The sequence below is a fragment of the Microcaecilia unicolor genome, unplaced genomic scaffold (genome assembly GCF_901765095.1).
Source record: "Microcaecilia unicolor unplaced genomic scaffold, aMicUni1.1, whole genome shotgun sequence".
In the NCBI taxonomy this organism is placed as follows: Eukaryota; Metazoa; Chordata; class Amphibia; order Gymnophiona; family Siphonopidae; genus Microcaecilia; species Microcaecilia unicolor.
This window is the reverse complement of record NW_021963530.1, coordinates 42,348-54,472: the sequence shown is the minus strand read 5'-3', so window position 1 is coordinate 54,472 and position 12,125 is coordinate 42,348.

Genomic DNA, 12,125 nt, shown 5'->3' with positions numbered 1-12,125 from the left:
GAGCTCTTACAAAAATGCACATGGGGAGGAGGATAGTAATTATAAGCCATTAATTCTGACCTCGGTGATGATGAAGGCAAAAGAGAATCTTGAGTCCAGGAATTCAGAATCCAAGCCAGCATGGTTTTATCAGAGGGTAATCCACATCAAAATGGATCAGTTTATTAGGGGGAGAATACCGGGATACAACATAGATTTCAATACAGGAAGCTCGCTAATAAAGCAAGACACCTAAAAGCGAATCCTAAAGTTGTAAATTGAGTTAGAAACTGGTTGAATGATAAAAAATAGAGGGTAGTGATAGCAAAGGTACTCACTGTAGCATGCGTTGTCCGAGGACGGCAGGCCAAGTATGCTCACGTGGGTGATATCATCTGTTGGTAGCGTTCACACTAGAGAGTTGCACGGGGACAGAAATCTTACCTATTCCCCCCCCCCCCCCCCCCCCCTCACACACACACACACTGGAATCTTCCCATCCCCGCAAAAATTTTACCCGCCCCCACCTGTCCCTGCAATAATTTAATGGTACGCTACACTCGGGTGCGCACATGTAAAACTTGTCTCTGATTTGCTGGCAGTGTATGCTAAGAGGTCGCCACATGCACGCGCCAGTAGGTCGTGATATCTGATGCTTATGCCTGTGTCAGAACTGAGGTCTGCGCATCAGCCCGGGAACAGAGAAGATTAGTAGTAACATAATAAGTTTTGGCATCCAGTCTGCCCAATAGTCACACTCATTATCAATTTGTGAGTAAATCAACAAAGAACTTGATATTATATACTTGATTATGGTCTTTCTTTGGCGTTTGTGGGACATAGACCATAAAAGTCCCCCCCAGCCCTGTTCTTATGTTCCAACTGCTGGAGTTGCCATCGAAGCCCACTCCACCCTATTCTTCTTCTCATTTGCGGGACACAGACAGTAAAAGTCTGTCCAGCACTGTCCGCATGTACTAGCCACTGAAGTTGCTGTCTAATCCCTTTCCAGCCCATCCTAAACCAGATTGCCACATATGAGAGACAGACCATACAAGCCTGCCCGTTATCGGCCCTAGTTGATCGCAGCTGGAGTCGTCATCTAAGCGGCACTCGACACATCCACATACATGCAGCCATTTAAGGTTAGGTTTTGTATAACTTCCATTTTCTAATTAGAGGTCTTCTGTGTTCATCTTATGCCTTTTTGAACTCCGTCACCATTTGGGTCTCAGTGGAAGACTTTCTGCATCTGTGCTGTTAAAGCAAGGAGGAGGAGACAGCACTCAAAGACTTTGGTGCTTGGTAGGTGAGAGGCTGGTGCAGATGCAGCTTACACTTCCACGGAAACTCTGCAGGAATTGTTTCTGTCTCCACGGGAACCCCGCAGAACTTCAGGCCCACGGCAGGCTAGCGTCGGATGCCTTTCTCCTGGATTGGGGGGAAGGCCTCCTGTATGCTTATCCTCCCATACGTTTGGTGGGGAAGACTTTGCTGAAACTCAAGCAAGATCAAGGCACCATGATTCTGATCGCTCCCTTTTGGCCACGTCAGATATGGTTCCCTCTTCTTCTGGAGTTGTCCTCTGAAGAACCGTGGAGATTGGAGTGTTTTCCGACCCTCAGTACTCAGAACGAGGGGGTGCTTCTGCATCCCAACCTCCAGTCCCTGGCTCTCATGGCCTGGATGTTGAGGGCGTTGATTTTGCCTCCTTGGGTCTCGCTGAGGGTGTCTCCCGTGTCTTGCTTGCTTCCAGGAAAGATTCCACTAAAAAGAGTTACTCTTTTCTATGGCGGAGGTTTGCCGTCTGGTGTGACAGCAAGGCCCTAGATCCTCACTCGTGTCCTACACAGACCCTGCTTGAATACCTTCTGCACTTGTCCGAGTCTGGTCTTAAGACCAACTCTGTAAAGGTTCATCTTAGTGCGATTAGTGCATACCATTACCGTGTGGAAGGTAAGCCGATCTCGGGACAGCCTTTAGTTGTTCGCTTCATGAGGTTTGCTTTTGTGAAAGCCCCCCATCAAACCTCCTACAGTGTCATGGGATCTCAATGTCGTTCTCACCCAGCTGATGAAACCTCCTTTGAGCCACTGGATTCCTGCCATCTGAAGTACTTGACTTGGAAGGTCATTTTCTTGGTGGCAGTCACTTCAGCTCGCAGAGTCAGTAAGCGTCAAGCCTTGGTAGCTCATGCTCCTTATACTAAATTTCATCATAACAGAGTAGTCCTCCGCACTCACCCTAAGTTCTTGCCGAAGGTGGTGTCGGAGTTCCATCTGAACCAGTCAATTGTCTTGCCAACATTCTTTCCCCGTCCTCATACCCACCCTGCTGAACGTCAGCTCCACACATTGGACTGCAAGCGAGCATTGGCCTTCTACCTGGAGTGGACAAAGCCCCACAGACAGTCCGCCCAATTGTTTATTTCTTTTGATCCCAACAGAAGAAGGGAAACGCACCATATCCAATTGGCTAGCAGATTGCATTTCCTTCACTTATGCCCAGGTTGGGCTGACTCTTGAGGGTCATGTCACGGCTCATAGTGTTAGAGCCATGGCAGCGTCAGTGGCCCACTTGAAGTCAGCTACTATTGAGGAGATTTGCAAGGCTGTGATGTGGTCATCTGTCCACACATTCACATCTCATTACTGCCTCCAGCTTCCTCTCCCAATGCTGAGAGCAGTACCACATGGGTTGATGTCGATGTTCACGCCCAGCAAGGCAAAGGCAAAACCTGGGCCTCAGGAAGGAGTTGAGGCTGAGCTGCAGCTGATGCAAGCACCCTTGATGCCTGAGCAGTGTGCAGCTGAAACATCTGTGCCAGCTTCTCCCAGAACATAGCCTGGTACTGTTCATTGAACATAGGCATTGGAAAAGGCTTGGGGGGGGGGAGGGGGTGTTCAGGAACAGCCTGGAGAACAGTCGGTGTCAAACCAGAAGCTGAGACCTGTAGACTGTTATGTTGGTATCTCCATCAAGGAGAGGGAGCAGTGCTGTCAGCACTGATGCTTCTCAGGTGCCAGCAATGCCAATGCCCCGGAGTCCCAGCACCGTACTTCAAAGAGGGCCGATGTCAATGCTTCTCAGACTTCCCTCGACACTTAGCAGTGCAGTCCCTCAGTGTCTGAGGATGATGTGAAATCCGTACGTGTTGTCAATGGAGATGGAGACCTTGATGCTGGTGTATTCCTAAAGGTAGAAGCAGTCTGGGTAGCCATTGAGGTTGATGCTTCCAGTGCTGATGTCGATGAACCAGCCTTTGAGGAGCCAAAAAGTTTCTCCTGCTGGACCTGGTGCTCTATCTGTGTTCCTAGCTGCATTTGCATACATAAAGAACAAGAATCAGCCTCATGGTCCTGTCCTAGACACCCGATGCACCAATTGTCTGGGTTTGTGATAGAAATCACCCAATTACTTTAGGTGCACATTTTGAAGCCACTCGGGATCTTCTTTGACATAAAAAAAAAGAACTAGCTAGATTAAAGTTTTCAATTTTGAGATTTTAAAAAAAGTGCTAGACTCAAATTGATGCCGTGCTCAGGCCTAAAGAGCCATTAGCAGTACATTTTATCTAGCAAAAAAGGGTGCTGGTACTCAAATGCTAGGCCACCCTTCAGGGGTGGGGTGATCACTGAAGGACCCACCCCACAATAACCAGGGCCCCTGCAACCAGTCACAGAATCTATGACAAGGAAGAATTGGTGTATAGAGCCTGAGCTCTTCCATTAAAACTTGCAATCCATGGGTCAATTTTAGCAGACAATGAAAAAGGTGCCGGTACTCAGTACCCCCAAGTACCCCCTCAAAAAAAGCCCTGGTCATTAGAAAAATAAAACTTTAAGGGCTGAAAATTCTCAGAAACTTACAAGGAAGGGAACTAAAAATTTTTTTAAATGAGGTAAGTAAGGAATAAAAATGTTATACTTGCATGGCAAGGCACTCAAAGAAAAACTCAACAAAGCGCTAAGGGGAGAACGAGAAGAATGTGACCTTTTTCTGTAGAAAAAAAATACTGAGGAACCTGTGCTCATGTATCAAGGAGGAAAGCACCCTTACATACACAGTGGGATGCTGCTACAGCTTTCTTGAAGCAATGCGCACTATGCAGTGTCTGCACTGGGCTCTGTCAGATGACACCACCCAGGCACCCACATGTGAGAATACCTCTGGCCTGCTTGTCCTCTGAGAAATATGGGAGGTCGCCCTAAATAATCGGGGATTACCAGTGGAGTGCTTCCAGAATTAGTGCCAGAGCTGGTTCTGTTCCATTTATTTATTATTACATTTATATCCCACATTTTCCCACAGATTGCAGGCTCAAAGTGTCTTACATAAATCTGTAGTAAGGCTACAGTGCAATAAAAAGCAATTATATAAATTGAGAATAAGATAGGAAGTGTCCAGGCCCAAATTATGTTAGACCCTTCCAGGTCGTGACAATATCCTTTACGACTTGCAAGGTGAAAGGACCACAAGTCTTGGGTCCATTTGAAAGATATACGGGTTTATCCAGCCGCAGAACCAGATGTACCCAGCCCAACCATCTCAGAACCAGCCACTCCCCATCAGACCAGTAGGAACTGTCACTTCTACTGATTCCTCGCCCAGGTCATTGTGAAAATCTAGGTTCTTCAGAGCTTCCATTTACTCCAAGTCCGTCATCATCATCACCACCACCACCATTCCAATTGCAAGCGGCAACAGCAGTTTAAGAGTCGTTACCTCTGCCTTACCAACTTCCACATCCACCTACCGAGTGACGTGCCTGTATTGAAAGTATACGGGTTGCGATTGGACAATTGATGTCTCCTGAATCTCCAGATTTCTTTGTCCTCCAGAACATACACATTGAAGTTTCCGACCTGCTCGACAGTTTGCATCTTTTCTTTCCCCCTCAAGATTAACTAAATGCAACAAGATCCAGTCACAAGAGGTCATCAGTACAGCACCTACCCATACATCTTGGGTTCACCTGAAAGACATTACAGTCTTCAATAAAGTCCAGAACCTTCGACAAAATACAGTCAAGCAAGACCAATAGATAATTAATTTGATATTCACAGTTGCTATTTATGGACAGTATGGACTCATATTTTATTTTATTTTATTTTCAGTTTAGCAATAATCCTGTCTATTGGAAAGGTTTTATTTTTATTTTCTTATTATTCCCTTTTCAGCTAATGACACGTTTTCTATTATGAATGGACGTTCATAATTGGACTCTTAGTGTATTTAATTCCGTATTAGCATTGATTTTGAATATTTCATGAAAAACTTTTCCTGCTATTTCTGTAATTCAAATTGATACTGCTCATACAGGGGTAACATCAAACCCTAATACTGGCCTAGATATCACAATGTAGGTGTAAACCCAGTTTAAGTATCAGTCAGTTATGGCATTATTTGACTTTGGTATAACTGAGTGGATTTTTTTTTATAGGCTTACTTAGTTGCATGTCTTTCAGCAGGTTTGACCAAGCTCCAAGTGGGGTAATGGTAAGGGATATATAAAACCCTGGGGTGGGCTCGTACTCATATAAAGGGAAACTCCATGCTCCCCAGTCATTATGCCTATGTCAACGCTTACAGTATGTATGGCCCTTCTTAGTATTATTTTCCTAGGTTCTTTTCCTGTAGAGTTTCATAATTATAAAGATACATGGGATTGACCCATAGAATTGCTGCTACCATCTTGCTGTATGATGCAACCTCATAGTTGCTATCCGCTTCTTAGTGCTCATGATTGCATGGCCATGACAGGTAATAGTAAGGCCCAAGAATTCCAGCTTAAGGATTCTGGACACCTACAACCTAAGACAGCCTGCAATCAGAGTACTAATTATATGTGTTTTGAGTTCATAACAATAAGGAGTTGGCTCTAGAGGATTAGAAGAATGCTTAATTGAAACTGCCATAAGCAAGGAAGAACATACAGGACAATATGTCATGTATGACTATCTCTTCCCCAAGACCACTGGGACAGATACATGCATGACACGACAGATGCAATAGAAGTCATAGAAAGACCTGCAACTATTCAGTAACATGGTACACCTGAGATTGCTACTATTTGCAAGGTAATGCTGAATATAGAACAATGCCAAATAATGGTAACCCATATATAACCTGTGAAAATATGTATAATATGCTTATGTTGAAATTTTATGAGGATACATATTTGTGTTTCATGAAAGTATGCTTGCAGAATTAACAGGATAAGCCTTGTAGATTTTTATAGATGTACCCATAAACCTTTCTTACCACAGATTTGAGCAAGTCTGAAGAGGGGTGACATCAAGATTAAGAGTGCCCAAGGGATTGAGTAATGAAAGGGGAATTCCATCCGCCCCAAATAATATATCAGTACCTGAGAATGAAGTTCCCTATCTGGCATCGACAATTCCTAAGGCCAAAACATGCCCTCTCTTTTGATAGTTTGGCACCTTCTGGAACAGATGGTGACGAACTTGGTGTCACCCCTGCTGATTGGGTGACAAGAGGGGAATGTGGAAATATGGTACAACCAGGAGCTCCCACCGGAAGGGTGGAAACTTAAACCATAGAGCACAGGCTATTAGAAACTCTGGCCAAGTCAAAAATCTGATGGCTAGTATAGCTAGGAGCTTGCTGGAAAAGCATGGCCTAGTTTTTAGCCCAGATTGAGGTCTAAATAATCTAAATTGGAAAAGTTTGGTCAAGGAATTTGGAAACAAAATGGAGCCTGTAGCTACAAAATGGATTCCTTTATTTCTGTATCTGAGTTAGAAAAAACTTGTTTTTCTGAAGATAATGCCAGGTGCAAGTAAAATAAGGAAGTAACATTTGAGATAAAGGAAGGGGCTCTTTCCTGTGAGCATCCTTGCGGTCAAGCAAGTTTTGGGTAAACAACCTTTAACATTGAAGTCAATGGAAAGCCATTGGTTTGAATGTAGCCAGGAGGGTATAAAAGTGACAGCAAATCTGGGTGTGGTAGGAGAAGTTCCAGATGCCATCTAGAGATGCTGCCAGCCAGAGCTGGTCAGATTGATGTTCCTGATTGCCTTGTATTGCCTTGGTAAGCAATAAAAATATATATTCGCAATCTATCTCTCCTATCTCTTTCTTATACAATATTTAAGGTGGTAATCAATCTTTAGGGTGGAAATGAGTATAGGCAGGTGCTTATATATTTCCCCACTAACACAAGAGTCAGATGATCATTGATAGCCTCCAGATGGTTAGGATCAGCCTTCTAGAAAGCCTCCCTGATACGTGGGTATTTAACCCGCATAGCAGAGGGGCTCTATGGGGTAGTTTTACCCCCATAAAATTCAGAAGTAACTATTAAACAGCAATAGTCTATATTTTCATAGGTGATATGGAAAGGGATCAAAGTAAGAGAAGCTTGCTTCCTGGTGGGTAATAGTAAGATCAGCAATAGGGTGAACGCTCTAAAGAGAATGGAAAATGTGAGGTATGATTTAGAGGATTTACTGTCCATAATTTAGAGAGGAGGAGAAATACAACAGACCAAAATGTATAAATAATGCAGAGCAAGCATTTTCCAGTAAAAAGCAGGAGTCAGCAGGCAAATACATTTTTTACAGCACACTGGTCATGGAAAAATGCTGGAACTGAGCATTTTTAAAGCTAGCTTTGAGATCAGCGGAGCTGGCCCTTTGATTTTAAAACTGGTCCTAATCATAACTTTTTGTGCTGAATGGAGGAACAGGTGATAATGGTACAATGTCAAGGATGGCTGATCTTGCTTATTTTATTGGAAGCTGCATTGGATGAAGCAAGGAGCAGTCCCTAATGAAGGAAATATAGTAAAATCAATGAAAACAGATATTGGAGGACATAGAACTGAGAGGGGAGTACTCCCTATGTACAGTCAAAGCAGGAAGCGCTATTTACCTGTAGAGATTTCCATCTGCCCATAGCATCTGATGTCATCTGGGGTCGCTGCCATAAGTGTACGAGAGAGCTGCCACTACATTTGTATGGAACTGAGAGCCCAGAGTCCCTATTTACCATCAAAGTAGGATTATTATTTGCCTGGAGAGATTTTCCATCTGCATGTAGCATCTCATGTCATCTGGGGATGCAGTGAAGGATGTATAAGAGAGCTGCCAATGCAGAACATGACCATAGGCATGCCCCCAAAATGGCGTGCCCTTCAGACTCCTTTGGAATCCCTTTGGAGCCCATGAGGAGCCTGGACCTGAAAACTCTATCCAAATATATTCTGGGGCTTAAATTGTATACTGCTGCCTAAGTAGGGATATTCAACAGCACTTGACTGGACAGTGCTGTTGAATATCCCCACAGACCGCTCAACAAAAAATGGGGTAGGTCAGGGGCAGCGTTGGGGAGGAGCCGGGGGTTATGCTGGCACCCGCATAGCTAAGCGAGTTAATTTAGGACAGCTCAAAAGCTATCCTAACTTCACCCACCTAGCTGTTATGCCCCTGGCACTGAATATTGGCCGGGACACGCATAACCTTTGTACCTAAAAAGACTTCCCAGTCCCCCTCTGAGTCTCCAAATCTGCCCCCTCCCCCAGCTCACGGGAGGCAAAGCCTCTTTCCCCCCCCCCCCCCCCAAAAAAAAAAAAGATCTAGGTAGCTTTGTCCCCGGGCGTACCTCTATCTCTGGTAGCCCTAGTGGGGTTGTTGGAGGACAGGAGTGAAGTCCCCTCCTGCCCCTTGGAGCTATGGGGAGGGGCTTTGCTTCATGAGGGCTGGAGGGAGGGAGCATTTTGGAGGCTGGAAGGGGGTCTCTTTAGGTAGAAAATTGCCTGCCCTGCCCTTGTGGCTGCTTTTTCTCTCACGTCGCACATACTCGGTTTAAAGGAAGACCTCTTTTGCTGGCGGGGGGGGGGGGGGGGGATGACTCCAGCCAGCCAGCCAAACCAGAGGCCCTGGCCCGAAGCCCTGCTGTGTCTGCGCCTCCCGAGCCTCCAAGGGGGGGGGGGGGCCAGGCGCTGGAGTTTTTTCTCTCCTGTCGGGACGCGATCACCTGAGTCCCGTCAGGAACAGGAGAGAGAATGAGACCCTGGTGCCGGGCCCCCCTTGGTGGCCAAGCTCAGGAAATTCCACCCCCCCCCCCCCCCCCCCGCAGCCCTGTGTAAGATTGTTTATTTTTAGGTTTTGGTAAATAGTGGGATTGTGCTGGCTGGATAAAACCAGGAGTTTTTGTTTCTCGGTTCAGTTTAAGTTTGACAGTTGTGGCCCAGTTTTCCTTGAGGTTGAGTCCTTTTTTGGCCTTATCCAGTATCTCTGTGATGCTGTTGTTGAAAGGGATGTAGATGGTAGCATGCCTGCACATATGAATGGGTTTAAACCCATTTTATTCCAGTTTCTTGCCAAGTGGAGCCATGAGGACATTGAATAATATTGGTGATATTGGGGAACTCTGATGGACCCCATATTTAGGGATCCAGGAGGCTGAAAATTCATTGGACATCTTGACTAGGTAGGATCTAGTTCTTAGAAAACCGTTGAATCAGGCTGCTACTGCTCCAGTTATTCCTATGTTGTTCAGCAGGGTCATTAGTATTGTTTGATCTACTAGGTTGAAGGTGCTTGACAAATCAAATTGTAGTAGTAGTAGTATTGACTGGCTTTGGCTTATTATTCTTCTGAAATTTGTGATCAGGGTGGTTATGACTGTTTCAGTGTTATAGCATGGTCTGAAGCTTGATTGAGAGCTATGAAGGACTGAGTTAGTGCGTTAAGTTTTCCATTAATTGTGCTACTAGCAGCATCGGTGCCTGCACATGGCCCAGCACTGAATATCTAGGACTAATCCAGCTGGGGACGGTAAGTGTTTTAAAAAAATGCTTACCTCCGCTGGCTGAATATCGGGTGGATTAGAACTGCCAGGTATATGTATTGTTTGATTCATGTTTCTTCAGTTCAGAAAGGGAAACATAAGGGAAAGAATAAACCTGCTTCTTTTAGTACTCCTCAACCTACTGGTCCAGTGGATAGGCATCTCTTGCCCTCTGTTCCATCAGTAGCTGGGGATCTTTCTGAGTCGGGCACTTCCTTGAGTCTGACAGGCCGACCACCCTGCCTTCACCTTTACAGCCCACTCGGGAGGGTTTTCTCTGGAAGTTTTGCCTTCAGTGGTGGGCCCTTCTCAAGTTAAGGAAAGATAGCTGACTTCTTTCCAGGCATTAATTTTTTTACCAGTTCCTGTGTGTTCTGTTCTTGATAAGGAAGAGGCATTTGTTTCTCTTTTGAATGTTTGGCGAGTGAGTTCAAGGACTAGGGGCTTGCTGAAATCTTCTCTTTGTCAATGTTGTGATTTTTCTTAGCAGACAGTTAATAATTTATCTGAGAGGGAGACTAGACTGACTACTTTGGAGTCCCGGATAGAGCATGTAGAAACCTTGGTTAAAAATTTACAAGGTGTTAGTTCCTTAGCTATTAAAGATACTCCAGTAATCCATTGATAATTGGAATTTCTAGAGAATTGCTCTAGGGTAAAAAAAATATACGTTTTTTGAATTTTACTATAATACATCTACTGTTCCATATCATCAAGCTGATCAATCCATAGACTGGTGGGTTGTGTCCATCTACCAGCAGGTGGAGATAGAGAGCAAACTTTTGCCTCCCTATATGTGGTCATGTGCTGCCGGAAACTTCCCAGTATGTTCTCTATCTCAGCAGGTGGTGGTCACACACAGCAGCAGCTCTGGCTAGGCCTCCAAGCCTAATCCTTAGGTTTTGTTGAGGCCTGGGGTTGAGGGCTCTTTTGAGCAAGTGCAAACCTGGTGGTGCCAGGTCCCTCCTTTTCTCCCCCCTCCCGCTGGCTCCGTTTAAAAAAAAAAAAAAAAAAATTTAAACGTCTTTAAAGGCGTTTAATTCGACGTTTCTTTAAACGTTCATTGCAGCTACTCACTGGGACACCAGTTCGTTACAGCTCGGAGCGGCAAGCAGGTAATTTTACCTTTTTATAGCGGGCAGGGGGTTCCCCGATTCTTCTCCTCGTGGCATATGGCGTCGGAGGGCGAGGGCGCAAAGGGTCGCTCCCCGGATCGCTGGAGCGCTTCTAGAGGGGATGCGGGGGTTTTACAACCTGATTCGCCCTTGATGGGTGACAGTTTAGTGACCGATGAATGTCCCGGTCGTTCCTCCGGCGTGGCGGTTTTTTCCCGCCATAAACGCCCATCCCCCGCTCCTCGCCTCCGCCATCTTGGCCGGCCACGCGGCTCGGACGGCTTCTTCGTGGGCCGCCCTTGAGGTTGGAGACATTAATGCCATGAACGCCCTTAATTTGGGCGACGGCACAAGCGGCTAAAGTTAAGCGCCGTTCTTCCCGCGCGGCTCCTTCGCGGAGTTTCGCGCCGGACGCCATTTTGGATGCGCAGCATGTCTCTCCCCCGCTATTGCGAGCGCCGGTTGAGAGTGCGTCTAGGGCTGTTGCCCAGGCTGCGGAAGTGCACAGTCTGGGGGGTTTCTCCCCCGAGTTTGTTTTGCTGCTGCATCAGGCTTTCCTCATGCAAAACGCTGCCCCTGCTCCCTCTTCTGATAAAGAGGTTGAGGTTCCCAGAGGTAAACGCCCTCGGGTTGATTTCCAGGCCTTGGAGGACTTTGTCTCCTCCGATGTAGATGAGGGCAGCATGTCTGAGGTCTCCCAACGGTCCTTTGCGGATTCCTTGGAGGAGATAGATCCCCGCTCGGATGGAGCGGATGACCCCTCTGCAGCGCGGCTTTTTAGCCCAGAGGATTTGCCCAACCTGTTTTTACAGGCCATGGACACTTTGAAGATTTCCTCTCCGGAGGACGTCTCTCCCTCAGCCCCTGTTGGCTCTGCCATTATGCTGGGGACGAAGCGCCCGCCTAGATCCTTCCACGTGCATGATGCCATGCACACCTTAATTGCGGCTCAATGGGATGTCCCGGAAACGAGCCTTAAAGTGGCTAGGGCTATGTCCCGCCTCTATCCTTTGGCTGTGAGTGAACGTGAGGCCTATCTGTGGCCTACCGTGGATTCTTTAATCACTGCGGTGACTAAGAAAACGGCGTTGCCGGTGGAAGGTGGCACGGCCCTAAAGGACGCCCAAGACAGAAGATTGGAGGCGGCCTTAAGGTCGTCCTTTGAGGCAGCTGCTTTAAGTTTGCAGGCCTCAGTTTGCGGCTCCTATGTGG